Genomic DNA, 15,078 nt, shown 5'->3' with positions numbered 1-15,078 from the left:
TCCTTCAATCACCCTTTTTGTGTGCTCAGTCATGTCTGACTGTTTGCAACCCCATGGACTGCAGCTCACCAGGCTCCTCTGCCTATGGAATTTTCTAGGCAAGAATACTGGAGTGGGTTGCCATTTCCTCCTCCAGGAGATCTTCCTACCCAGGGATCGAACCCGCATCTCTTGGGTCTCCTTTATTGGCAGGCAGATTTTTTACCAGCTGTGCCACCTAGGAAGCCCTACTCTTCCCTATGTAAAAACAAATAGGATGTGACTTTTGTCCTGGAGGGGTTTACAGTAATGAAGGGGAAATGAGACTTCATGCCAATGAATAATGAATATCCAGGCAGGAGAATGTGATGGGTGGGGGCGGAGAATTAATGGGTGCTGAGCACCTGCAATTTACAAAGGGTTCCACTGCACATGTTCTCACATAATTCTCATGTTAAACTTATAAGGAATACATAATCATTCCATTTTATTGATAAGGGAACTAAGGATCAAAAGCTCTGCAAATCTTTATTGGCACGTGCACAGAACTGTGGTCCATCTATCCACCTACAGCTCTGAAGCCTCAGTCAGCAGACTCCCAAAGAGGAGTGGTCCGGGCAGAGAAGCCTGCTCAGAGAGGCAAGGCTCGTGTTGGTTTCTTGTACTTGTTTAGGCGCAGAGAAGACTCAGCAGATGGAGAAAACACAGATGGCCTCCCCACGATTGCGTCACCACCAGACAGGGTTGGAACCAGTTACACACCCACTGCTCTGCAGTCTCCAATGTAAATTGCTTAGAACATCTAGCCCGCTGAAGAGAAAATTTGCAATTTAAACTTGTAGTGGCCTTATTTACAGATAATCTATTCTGGGCAAGGAGTTACACAATATATAATGAGGAGTTCCCAAGGATGTAGAAGACCCTGACGCCCCCTTTGTGAGTTGTATCCTTTCATGATGAATCAGGTGATGGATAGTTGGACATGGCTACATGCTAGAGTCAAGGGAGAGTCAGATGGAGCAGGATGAGGACAGAAGGGTGGAACGTATGTGCCAAGTTTAAGAAGGAGGAATATCCTGAGTGATGGTTTGAAGGATGTGCTTGGCAGAGAGCAGGGAAAAGCACTTGAGGGAAGGTTTTAAAGCGAGAGAAGGAAATCCCATGCTTAGTTGGGACAGAGAACACGAAACAGCATGGGAGCTGGAGATGAGGCAGTTTGGTTAGGAGTATATGTTAGGAAGTTGAGAAATTTATAAATTCAACCACATTACCCTTGATTGCCTACACACAAAACTGTCAAACCTTCTCAAGGACCCATTTTCTCTGTAAACACCTTTGCATGTGACCACTCTGACACTGTTATCTTTCTTTATACATGGGATACTGAGTCAGCAGGGAAAGTCAGGACTTAGGTTTCACCATCCCCTTAAAGAACAGGTTCAAAGCAACACAGCAACTAGACTTAAGGAAACTCTGAATTTGAATTTTATGAAAGAGTGTCAGAACACACAAAACGTTGGTGGAAATGTGCCCCAGAAAATAAAGCCATGAACTGTCAATGGGCAGGAACCACTCTGTGAGGAATCTCCATGAGGTATAAGTTCAATAGTATCCCACATTTCCTGAAATCCCTGGTGGCTGTAAAGGTGCAAACTGGAACTGGTGTTTAAAGCAGTCTCTCATGCAGGGAAAAAAGTGAAAATGTACTTTCTGAGAAATCTCTGAACAAACAGAGTGACCTAGAGGCAGGTGCTTCAGACCGAGATGGTAAATATCCTGTTGAACAACATAAGAGACTTGAAACAGGCATGTGGGTTCATTTGGGGAAAAAACAATGTTTGTTGTGTGCTTTTTCCCCCTGACTTCTTCTTCTGGTAGACAGAGAGAGAGAGAGGCCTTTATCCCCCAGGAATGACCAGAGTCATCAGGGGAATAAACAGTGGTACAGTTGTGTCCTGTGTGGAGGTGCTCAGCTAAGGGGACAATTGGGGGTGGAAACCCAGTTTCTCCCATTACAACATAAGATCTGAGAAGGGTGGGGCCTTGACATCTTGGTGTGTCCCATATCTAGAACAGTCTGTGACACACAGAAGTTGTTTAAGAGTGTTTGTTAATTGAATGAATAAGGAACTAAAGTGGTCTCAGCAGTACGATGTCAGGCTGGAGGAGCAGGAAGTAAGGCCCAGCAGGCCACGCCCCCATGAGGACACAAGACCACCACCAAGGCGCTCATATCTGGTGAGAGTTCTGCCCCGCAGTGAGGAGATGGCCAGACGTGGCCTGTGAGGAGCAGCCAGGAGCAGGGGCTCAGGGTGACGGGTGGGAGGGCTGGCAGACCCTGCTGGGGGACTCAGCTGCCACGCTCCCCTTTTTCCTTACCAACCACATTCATATTTTGTTTCTTCAGGTGGGAATGCAGGGAAAGCACTGGTATTCGTGTCAGGCCACTGAGACGTAATTACCAGTCTACGGGGGATCTCGGGGAATCTTTTGCTTTCCTGCTTCAAGTGTTACCTTGATTCTTTGTCATTTCTTCTTTCGGCTTAGAGCAAAGACCTGAACTTGGAAAAGGGGCAGCCATCTCATGACCATGAAGCAACAAGAATGAGGCAAAAGCCTTGTGTTAAAGATAGACAGGAGAGAAATATTGACAGGGCTTGGAACACTGAAGACCTCACAGAACCGCTGGACTGCTCAATGCCAGACCTGAAGTGTGAGAAAACACCCCTCCTTCTGTTTGGTTAGACCACAGCAGTTAAGTTCTGGCTATAGGCAGACATTCCCAATTCCTAACTAAGACAATAAGCAACCACCAGGAATGCAAGTCATCCAGGAATGTTTAGAAATACTTGAGGAAGAGACAGGCCTGCTGTATCCAAGATGGAGACTTGGTGTAAGACTGATGGCCACTCAAGGACACAGTGACTCCTCATGATGCTGGAAGACTTGGGTTACAAAATAAAGAAGTTTCCAATAGGGGAGCTTTAAGATTTATTGAAATACATTATGCAGACTCTCTGTGGACTCTAAAATATGTGCTTTTGGGATTTCCATTCTGACAACAGCAGAGATGATGTCCTAGTTGAGCAACGTCTGAAAGAACCATTTGTCCAGAACTTCATCAAGCTTGAGTTGGTACAAACCAGTTTGAGAACTTCACATTCTTTCTATTGCCTAATGCCACTGAATTGAAATGAACCAATTTATTTTGAATGGCTGCTGTAAATTTGAGCTCTAAATGACTGGTTGGTAATTTTAGTGTCCATGATCTAAAAGTACCCTATGATTGTAAGGAAAAACAGTTGATATAATCACTGTCATCAACATAACAACCTCATTTCACACGCTAACACCTTGAGTTTGTTGACATTATTGGTAACTATGCTACATATCTATTCTGCTTTCCACAATACTGGTGTGAATTAGTGTCCTGAAGAGCTGTGGGCTCTTTGAAGTCTATTTGGAGACTTTTTCTGCCTTAAGCCTCCACACAGCTAGGAACAACAGGGAGGTGTTGATTGGTAGGTATATTTTTAGTTGGATTACTTCAGCCCCAAACAGGGAATGCTTCAGGCAGTAAGTAGCGAGGTACATCTGATTAGAACTCATAAACTTTGTTTAGGACTTCTCATATGGCTAAGTGGCTGGCGTGGCATGTCTACAGGTGTGTGTGTTTTGATGGAAGCCCTTAGGTGACCCACTCTCAAATGAAAAATAATACATAATTGTGGCAAACTACCATCTTTATTCTGCAGAGCTTCAAATTTTATTTTTCAAAAGGGTCTTCTCTTTTTCACCACAGGTCTGAGATATAGTTAGACATCCTGTGCCAAATACCTCTCTCCTGACACATGAGCAAATTGAAAGGCCAGCTTCAATATGAGGTTAAAGGGTCAGAAACTTATAAATTATATTGAAATTTGCAAAAGTAAATAGAGAGTCTCAGATCTTATCTTTGTCGGGAGTGCTTTGTTTCCACAGGTAGGCAAAGTTCATGTTATCACTTCCAGGTCACGGTCTCTGCTGTTCCTTGAATGCTCCAGGTCTCGGATGCCAGGCGGCCATTTGGACCTGATTTCTGCTGCCTGTGTTCATCTCTAGTGTGGTATAGCTTGTCTCATGTGTACCTAGCCCTTGAGGTAGAGTCTGTGGCTTCGGCCATAGTCTTCTGACCTGAGGACTCAGCATCATGAAATAACCTCCCCACCTCACCTCTTGGACTTTGCTTTGTCCTTCTCTACTTCAGTGGTGTCCAGCACCTCTTGATTCCTTTACTGAAATGCATGAGGATTCTGGAGCTCTATCCTGGCCATGCAGAATAGTTTGGGCCTTTCTAAATTCCCACTTGGGTGGCCCAGTGCTAGACTGAGAACAGGGAGTTTCCCTGATGGGCTTTTGTATTCCCTCTACTTATCTTGATATCTTGAGATGTTTGGGCTACCTCAACCTACTCTGAGGGTTTCTCAAACCTTCTTCCACCCGGAATTTTCATCCTGAAGGTGAAGTCACATTCTTCAATTCTGCTACCTTGCCTTTCTTTCTCTCTCTTCCTTCTTGAACTCCTCTCTCTGGAACCTTAAGGGATTTCTTAATTTCCCTTTCAGTCAGGTGAAATTTTTTCTTACATCACATCTTCCTTCTTTCTTTTTCTAGGGCTCATAAGTAAAGCTCTGGAATCCAAATCTAGCAGGCTTGCCTCTTGTTAAGTAAAGGCAAGCTTTACAATTAGAAGGGTCTTTTCTTTTTCAAAGGCTTGGCTTTGAAGGTATCGTCACACTGTAGACTCAGAACGTCAGCTTTTCAACTCAGAGCTAAATGCTAACTTCTGAGGCGTTTGAGTATGTGCCCGCCTTCTCTTTTCCTGTGGCAATCAACTGTAAAGGTCCAAGGAATTTACAGAAACAGGAGTTGCCAGGGATTAATGTTTGAAGGGAAGAGGAAGAAAGACTGGTTTAATATTTAAAGCTCTACTGAGCTTACAGGAGAACTCACTGTGGCCCATCAGCTATATGCCAGGCACAGTGTTAAGTGTTGCTGTTCCTTCCTTCCTTTCATCCTCACAGCTCCCAAGGACACTAAAGGACACTGAAGACACTAAAGCTTATAGAACTTACTGATAGCACTGAAAATCACATAGCTAAAGAGCAGTGGAGCCAGTATTGGAGCCCATGGGCTCTGCCTTGACAGCTTGCAGGGTGACTGACTTGTGTCAGAGAGAGAACAGAGAGGTGAGGACATGGAAATCCACATCATGTCCAAGAGCACACTCCATAAATCTCATCACACCCTGATTTCTATATTTTTCACTCAAGTTTTCATGCCCCCCTGAAACACATCAGGCAAATCCAAATACTGCTCATTGGAAGAGAAGATGGCTCACAATTTGGCAGGAGGAGATAGGAAGAGGAAGGCATAGGACGTCCACAGAATTCCAACTCCTGGGAAACAGACTTGCTGGTGAGTTCATTAATTTTTCACCCACATCATTTTGAAGATGATTTTAATGAGCCATTTATTGGAAGTTTGTTAAGGGCCTATATTTTGGGTGCTATATTTTTATTGGCTTCCTTTTTATAAAAAGGCAAAACCAAAGTACACAGCGTTCAGATGACTTTCTTAAAATGGGAGGCCATCTGAGTCACAGAAGTAAAGTTAAATTCTCTAAGCTTCCGGTCCCATAATATCTTTCTTTAAATACACGTTTGTCCTGCAGCTCCACTTTCTCAAGATCACAGGATGATTCTGTAGGAAGAAGAAAATCCATCTGACCTGCCTACACGACAGTGAGGCAACCTCCTTGGAACCTATTTCTTTTCACACTCCAAAGAAATCATGTTTCAAACAACAGAGGTGGCAGGAATTTGGAAATAAAACAGAAAGTTTAATGTTCTTTTAAAAATTCAGAAAGCAGTGTTTCTTAAAGTGTAGCTCAGTAGTGTGAGGCCACATTTCAATATTGTCATTCAGACCGGCTATATCTTACTGTATACTATGGGAAGGAAAAAAGAGCAAGCCAGCATCAAACCTGTCTAAAAATGAATGACAAAATGTTCCAGAATAGTAATGAAAACCATTAAGATCTATAATTGTTCTTAGATAACTTAAGAGGGGTTCTTTTGTAATCAAAGGTAGTAAAAACAGATGAAGACTCCAAATGAAAACAAGAGAACTAGAGGAGAAAAATGGAGCAAGAATATTACACAAGAAAACAAGAGTAGTTTAAAATACATAAAGCAGAGGAGGACGACAGAGCCCACAGGACTGTGGAGAGAGAACTCAAGAACTTTAAGAAGCAGGAAAGATGGCTTGAGGAAAGAAATGACTTCTTTGTCTCAGTGTGTGAAGCTGGGTAAGTGGGCACAGATGCCAGAGACAGGCACACTTGCCAAAGGAGGAAGAAATAGAAAATTGGTTTCCTGCCAGAACAGGTGGCGTGCTGACATGCGCATGTATGACATGTTTCTGAAGCTCTCCAAGGGGCTGCCCAGGCCAGCTGAAGTTGTCTCCAAGACTTCAGGGAGAGGCGCCGCAGGGGGCCCCAGCGATACTGTTTCAGGTGTGACTGCATGAGAAACAGCAGTGGTGGGTAAGGAAAGTCATGTAGCAGCCTGCTCTGAAGCACAGCCTGTAGGTTGGACCAAACTCTTTCAGAGCTCACGGTCTGATATTTTTAACCATCCATTATAGGACGAGAGCCAAATGTCTGGATAATTTCAGGAGCAGGCAGATATTAACTCACTAAACTCCCTTTGACCTTCTCGAATACTGTGGACGCTTTATCAGGACATTTTTTTTTTTTCTCCTTTTTTCTCTTTTGGTTGTGGTGGCGAGTAGGGAGTAAGTGGGTGGGTGGGTCTAAGACTGGAGAAGAACATGGGTGGTAGGGTGCAAGGCTGCTATTCAGTTTTCCTACAGAGTTTAGAGTCTTGTTTTGTTTAAATAACTGGCTTATAATATGACCTGTGATGGGACTCTGTAAACGGCACACTTATCCAATCATAAAAATATTTAAATAATAATCTGGGGCTAGCCCTGGGTGAAACTAATCAAACAAAATAGTGATGTCTTGAGAACAATGTTTCTCAGCCTGTGATAACTGAGGGGCAGTAGAGGTGTGGTTACAAGCAGGGACTTAGGAATAAAACTACTTGTTTTTGAACCCCTATCCTACTGACTCACTGTGTGGTATTGTGTGTTAAACCTTTGAGCCTTCATTCCCTCGGTTATAAAGCAGGGATTATGGTAGCGCCTATGAGGGGCAGAAACACTGTTGCAATGTCTACTACACACACTTTTTCTTTTCCTTGCTGGGAACCAAGGAAAATCACATTTCCCATTTTCCCCTTGCATCTGTGTGGGAAATGCAGTGACTAGTTCTAAACATTAGAATGCGGCCACAAGTAGTTATGCCACTACTGGGAAGATCTGAAAACCTCCCACAAGATTTTCCATGTTCTTTCTGCCCTCTCGCTGTCTGCTGACCAATTACAAAAGATCCAGCAGACGGTCGCGAGGACCCCATGGCTGTTGCTGCCTCCTCAAATCACGGCCGTCTGCCAACCATTCAGTGGCCTGTGATGTAAGCACAAAATAAACCTTCTGTACAAAGCCACTAAGATTTAGGGGATGCTCGTTACAGCGATCTGTCAGTTCTAATGCTATCTCAAATATTAGCCACTCCTCAATAAAACTATATTGTAAGGTTATTGTAAAGATTAAATGCATTACTATATATAAAACTATTAGATCTGTTATACAAAGTGTTTGTTGTTCAGTCATGTTTGACTCTTTGCGACCCCATGGACCTACCAGGCTCCTCTGTCCATGGAATTCTCCAGGCAAGAATATTGGAGTGGGTAGCCATTCCCTTTCCTAGGGGATCTTCCTGACCCAGGGATCAAATCTGGGTCTCCTGCATTGCAGGCAGATTCTTTACTGTCTGAACCATCAGGAAAATCCTTAAACTCTCAATAAATACTATTTCACATATCATAATCAGTATAGAATTGGCCAGTTGGTTATTAGTTGGTCCATTAATTCTAAAAAATAATATTTGCATCTTCTTGGCAAATTTGAGAGGCTTCCCTAGTGGCTGAGTTGGTAAAAAATCTGCCTGCAATGCAGGAGATGTGGGTTCAATCACTGGGTTGGGATGATCACCTGGTTGGGAATGGCAACCCACTACAGTATTCTTGCCTGGAAAACTCCATGGACAGAGGAGCCTGGCCAGATATAGTCCTTGGGATTGCAAAGAGAGCACAGACTGGGCCACCTATACCTCACAGTTGTCGAATCAATTCTATGATACGCTTCAAATAATCACTTTGGGTCACACTGGGCAAGATAGTGTGTTTGAGTGGTTGGAAATCTGCAAGAACCTTTAAGTATATGTCATTCCGACTGGAGATCCCTTTCCATATTAACCTAAGATTCAGATGGATGACAACGTGGCCTCTAAATTCTGATAGGGAATTTTATAAAAGAAGTTATACCAACTAAATACTTGTGCTGAAGGGTTGTTAGGTTTAAAAATAGTGTAGGCACTGGGTGCAGCAGCACAGGACATAACCCAGTTTCAAGTGCACGCTAGGTATCTAATATGTATTAGCGATAATAACAAATATAAAATAATTGTCACTATTATTTGAAGACTTTTTTTTTTTTTTTCTTAGAACTTCAGGAGTCTGTCTGCTATATACTTTCTACCTGGGGCTCTTGGGAAAGTCACTTTATATCCTGATGATGCAGCTGTGGCCTTGCTTATCACATAATGCCATCTTTTCTAACATTTCAGTTCCTTTTTCCCTAGTGCAGTCAGAGGTCATTACTCGTCCTTATGCTTGCCCAACCTACTGAGATGAACTGGTCCCTACCCTCTTTATAACATCCTTTACTTACTTGCAAACTCCACACTTGTGTACTATTGAATATCAGGCATTAGATATGCAATACTGCACAGAGATCTCAGAAATAATTAGGCAGTAGGAGGTGATATTTTTCAAAGACACATGAGTCTCAATCCTAAAATTCCCTTTTCCTCCGTAGTTTAAGTCAATAGATAAAGACCTTAATGATCCTTTAATATGGAGATGAGCAAATCTGGCTGCTTTTGGTTCTTGCAAACTCTTTCTGGCTATTTTTCAAGCATTATATGGCTGGCAACTTCATGGATATATTCTGCCAAAGGCTTTCTCTCCTTAACCTCTAGGTGTATATGTATTTCAAAGGGAATTTAAACCTTGAATTTCTGACTTATTCATACTTAACTGATCAAAACTGCCACATTTGTCTTAGTCAACACTTACAGTTTCTAAACTTTGTTTCTTTGACTCAGGAAACTTGAAGAGGTTAGCAGCAACCACCTCCTGGAGAAGAAATCAAACCAGTTGTCTGGGTCTGGGAGGCAACTAGTTTATATCTGTCCTTCAGATGATATTTACAATGATTTTTTTTGTCTTTGAATTCTAAGGTAAGGGTAAAGAAAAAGATGTAAGTGCTTTCAAACCTCTCTTAGCTGATATCAACTTGAAATTTAAAAGTCCCAGAACACCTCAATAGGAGAGGTCTGGGGGCTGCAATCTGGTTAGGAGGGTGTAGGTATGGGAATCTCACCCTGGAGCCTAGTTTACACAGCACTTCATATACGTCTGAGAAAACATCAGCTGTCTATATTTTTAAAAGGACAGAGGCGATGTGGGGGGGAGGGCAGCAGTGGGAATAGTGGTACTGGGGGGACTCTCAGCACTCCTTCCAAGCCACTTCTTAGTTCTCTTCCTGACCCGACAGCACCGCACTTTGGACTTAATATTCTGGGGCTGATGTTTCCAGAAGCAAAAGGAAACACTCAAATACTGGTTAGGCAAAAAGCGGCAATTAAAGGTAAATCTTTGCTAAAAGGATGCAGACATCAAGCATGCCAAACTCACAGGTTGGTTAAAAGCCCAGGTTATTTGGCTGTGATACATTTTTTTTCCCCATGGCAATATTTTATAATATTGGCTCTCCTCCCAAAGATGACAGAGCATCATGTGAGTGTTCACAGAAGACTTCACTCTGCAGATAGTCCAGGGATAGCAGTCTCCTAGAAAGGCAAGTTAAAAAATGCGATAGATTTATTTTGGCTGAATATTGCCTAGTACAGGATGGAATGATCTTACTACAAAAAGATAGGAGGTAGCCTTAGACTGTCACGAATAACACAACTGTGCAGATGTCTGTTGATTTACAAACCAGTTCAAATTAACGTTAAAAAGATATCCCTCCTGCTCTAATTTCAGAGGAGACCCGTGGACAACAAACTTTAAATTTATAAATGGAACATATTTAAGACATCTGCTGCTTAGCAATCACTGAAGTTTATTACATTAGTAGGTTATAACTTCCAAAGACAATTATCTTTTTTAATAAAACCAAGAGTGGTGGGAAGACTCTAATATGGCCCCATGGCTCCGGGTCCTATGTCATGGGCATTCACACCCTCTATACTCTGCTTCCCTTGGGGACGGGTACTAGATTTACATCTAACCCAGGAGAATGTGGCAAAAGTGATGAGCTGTCACTTTCATGATTTGTTGTGTTATTAAGATTCCTCCTTCTTAGCAGACTGGCCCACAAGGCAAGGGACTGACAGCAGCCTCCAGAATGGCTTCCAGTTGACAGTTGGCAAGAAGTCAGGGCCCGTGGTCCTGCAGCCACAAGGAAATACATTCTCTCAACAAACTGTCGGTGACCTCAGAAGCAGGTTCTTCCTCCAGGTAAGCCTCCAGATGAGAATGTAGACCAACAGACACTCTGATTACAGGCTGCTGAGACCCTGAGCAGAGGACCCAACTGAGCTGAACCTGGCCTCCTGACTCACAGAATCTGTGAGACAATAAATAATACACCAAATTCTATCATAGGTTTTCTGCTACTTAGAGGTTTAATGCTGAATAACCTGAAAGAAAGCTGAGCTGTGTAGTTAGCTTATTAGGTGACACAGTGAACCACAACTCTGCTACTGCCACATTGAGCTCAGTCACTCAGTTGTGTCTGACTCTTTGCAACCCCATGGACTGTAGCCCACAAGGCTCCTCTGTCCATAGAATTTTCCAGGCAAGAATACTGGAATGGGTTGCCATTTCCTACTCCAACTGCCAAATTACCACCAAAGTAAAATGAGCTAAACAATTTGTCAGGGGTATTCCTTCTCCCTCTTCCATTTCAGCATAGATAGAAAGAAAATCATAGATCATAATGACCTTTCTGTCTCTTAGGCACTTGGACACCATGTGCCTAAGTACAGGATAGAGTGCCCTTACTACAAAAAGACAGGAGGTAGCCTTAGACTGTCATAAAAACATGGGTCAAGGGCCATGTTTTGTTAGAACAAATAGAACTGAATGCACTAAAGCTTTCCTTACCCTAGAGGTCACTAGTCGAATTACCTTAAGGCCCCATCCAAATATATGAAATAGTTAGGACAGCCCACATACATTTGCGTTTGCATCATCAGTCGACTGTGAATTGCAATTGCGTTACACACATTTTTCAAAATTCCATTATGCCCACAGTGAAATCCATACTCCTTCCTGTGACATTCAAGGTCACAGAATCTGGCACAGCCTTCATCTCTGACCTCTGCGCTAGCCTCTTTGTTCAATATTTGCTCCGCAATGACCTTCTTTCTCTTCTTCAAGCACACAAACCACAGTCACGTCTACCGTCTGGGCTTCTATCTGGAACACTCTCTGGAAATCCCATGGCTGACTACTCAGACTTTACTCTCCATCACCCTCCTCCCTCAGCAAGGCCTTCCCTAATTTTCCCGAAGGCTCCGTTCCTGCCCAGGCACTCTCTTTCACATTAACTTATTTCCATCAAGATATTAATACTACTTGAAATGACCTGCTTATGGATGTACGTGATGGTTCCATTTCTCACTAGAATGCGATTGCCATGTAGTATGTGCTCAGTAAGTATTAACTGACTATATAAATGAAACAATCGGGTTATTATAACAAGACTCTCAATTCTTGATTTTTCTTCTTTTCCCCCTTGTTCACCCTTACACAGGTCTGAAATCCCACAGCAGTTTCGCCACCAACTCAGCCAGTATACTTCACAGACCTGCACGCAGCACGAAATGATGTATCTGAAAGGAAACAGAAACGAGAGAAGACATCGTTCTGCCCTTAAGGACCATACACATTGACCGGGCAGGAAGATGCCGCATACATAAATTGATTAAAATCCAACTACAAGGCACTCACCACAGTAACTGGGCCAAGCTCAATATGAAATTGCTTAGGGAGTACTGAGGAAGGGAGTGATCAGAAAACTTCTTATAGGAGCTGATTCTTGAGACAGAAGTGTCTAAGGAAAAGAAGGCAAGGGCATTCAGAGTGGGGGTGGGGGGAGAATGAGGGGAAGCCACTGAACCCCCAGAATGTATGCACCCATTTCTCAGAGAAAATGTATCTCTAATCCAGAACTTGCTTGAGTTTTGCATTCACTTTTTTTCCCTAACTTTTTATTTTGTATTGGGGTATAGCTGGTTAACAAATAACGTTTTGGCAGTTTTAGGTAAGCAGCAAAAGGACTCAGCTATCCATGTATCCATTCTCTGCCAAAACTCCCCTCCTAGCCAGGCTCCATATAACATTGAACAGAGTTTCATGTGCTATACAGTAGGTCTTTGTTGGTTATCCATTTTAAATATAGCAGTATGTATATGTGGATCCCAAACTCCCTAACTAGCCCTTCCCCTGCGGCAACGATAAGTTCATTCTCTAAGTCTGTGAGTCTTTTTTGGAAGTAAGTTCATTTGTATCATTTCTTTTTTAGATGGAACCACTTTAAAAAAAACAAAAACAAAAACAAATACTGGCCTCTACCTAAACTGAAGATATTAATATTCTCCTCAGCTCCAATTTAGATAGAATCTCTGAAGGCTGGGCTTAGGCTTGGTATATTTCAAAAGGTCCTTAGTGAGTTAATGTGTGTCCTGGGTTGAGATCCCTTGCTAGCCTGAAATGCCATCACAGAGTTAAATTGATGAGAAATGCCCCAGGACAATAAAGGAAAACAGTGGCAGATAGCAGCTAAGGCTCTGGAGTAGAATAGCCTAGGTTCAAATCTAAATCCTGCAACTTACCTATTGGGTGACCTTGGGCAAGTGACTTAACCTCTCTGAACCTCTGTTTACACATCTATAGGCTAAGAATTACGAATGTAATTACTTCATAAGGCTTATGGAGAATTAAGTGAGATATGCTTATGAAACACCTGATAATATGCATGGCACATAGTAAGATATTGCACTTTTTTCATTAGCATTATTATATATGCCCCCAATTCTTCATTTTTCCTAAAGGCACTAGAAAGTCCAATATGCATTTCTGAAGTCTTTGCATCCATCAGCTTAACAAATTATTTGAAGTCTCACCACAGCCTTAACCTAGCACACGTGAATTCAAGCACATTTAAGCAGGGTCACAAAAGAGTAAGACAGGACTGAGATAAGTCAACCTGGGAGCAAATGAGCATTTTAATGGAAATTGAAGTCATGAGTGATGGGCCAGCAGCCTTGCCTGATGACGAAACCAGGAGCTCACAATGTCAGAACAACTCTGTCTGTAAAAAATATTATAGGGCATTTAAATGAAACATAGCCAAGATTTTCCATATTATTTGGATTAACAGCACCATCCTTTCCCTACCATTAGTGTGGACCCAGCCCTAGAATAAAAATCATATCCTGAATCACTCTCTCTCTACCTCTCCCTAGGTCTGATCCCTTGACTCCAAAGTTCCTGAACATATGTCCCACCTAATATTTTTAGGACAAGTCATTTGAAAGTTTCCCAAACATTTTAAAACTAGCAAGAGGCCAAGAATAAAACAATTTAGGTCATTTATACTTATCAGAGAAGCAGTTAAGTGTAGAGAATTCACTGCATAACTTTGTTTTCATATGTCTACATTATGTTTAAAATTGTGTGCCCTGTGATGACAGAGCACACAGATTTGAAAATCTTGAGCATATAGACCTGAAGTTACAATACAGAAGAGCTTTAGAAGCCACGGGTTTTAGAGACCACGAAACAAAAGGGCTGCAAGAACAGAAAATTGATAAAAAGCAATAACAGCATGAAGAGATACCTCATCAACAATTTCAAATCCTCTGGAAAGTCAAGTAAAATAGGAGTGGAGAGGTTTCCTTTCAACAAAGCCACGTGGTCTTTGGTGATTTTAATTTCAGTTGTTGTAGTTCCAAGTTCTAAAATATACATTTGCTTCTTTTATAGTTAAAAAAATACATGCCTTGAATGCTCTTAAATGTTTAGAAAATAAAGTGTGGGAAAGTATCCTCCAATCCTTTGATAATGGTCATTTCTAGATGAACATTAAAGGTGACTAAGTTTTTAAATTAGTCTGTTTAGTGGCATTTGAAATTTGTATATAAGCATTTATTTTTGTACTACTTAAAAATAAATACAGTTCTAGATGAAATAAAACACATGTTTTACAGAAAGACCTTGGCCCTTTTGGAAATAAGTAAGCTTCAAAACCGCCAATCCCTTTAACTTAGTCGAGAAAGGGCTGTCACTGAGTATGAATTTTAAATATTTAGTGGGTTGGAAGAAGCCTTCTGCACTGGAAAGAGAAGATGAAAAAGACTCCTGGTTAGAAAAGGACAACCTTTCTGGCTCCCCCTGGGTGGTTTTGAGGATCTCAGCTCAGCTTTCAAAGGCTGACCAATGAAGTGACAGCGAATGCTCCCTTGCATATGTTTGTGAAGTGTAGACCTCCAAGGCCGGCTAAGAAACGTCCTCCTCAGCAAAGACTTAAGTCTCCATTTTACTCATTGAATCAGTGCTTTTCATGATTCCAAAGGACTACCATTCAATTTTTTTTTTTTTTTTTTTCCCTCTTCCCTCATTCAACTCGGAAACATTCCTTTCTGTGGATTTTCATGAACCCCTGCCCAACACCAGGTGCAAATTGAAAAAATCCCACTGGCCAATTTCAGCATATGAAGGCCTACTGTTCTTTCAACAGAGCCCCTCTTTCAGGCCAGGAGTTCAGATCTTTGCCCCTGGGCACACAAGTCAGGGG

Source organism: Bos indicus, chromosome 20 (genome assembly GCF_029378745.1).
Source record: "Bos indicus isolate NIAB-ARS_2022 breed Sahiwal x Tharparkar chromosome 20, NIAB-ARS_B.indTharparkar_mat_pri_1.0, whole genome shotgun sequence".
In the NCBI taxonomy this organism is placed as follows: Eukaryota; Metazoa; Chordata; class Mammalia; order Artiodactyla; family Bovidae; genus Bos; species Bos indicus.
Note: the sequence above shows the minus strand (reverse complement) of the source record.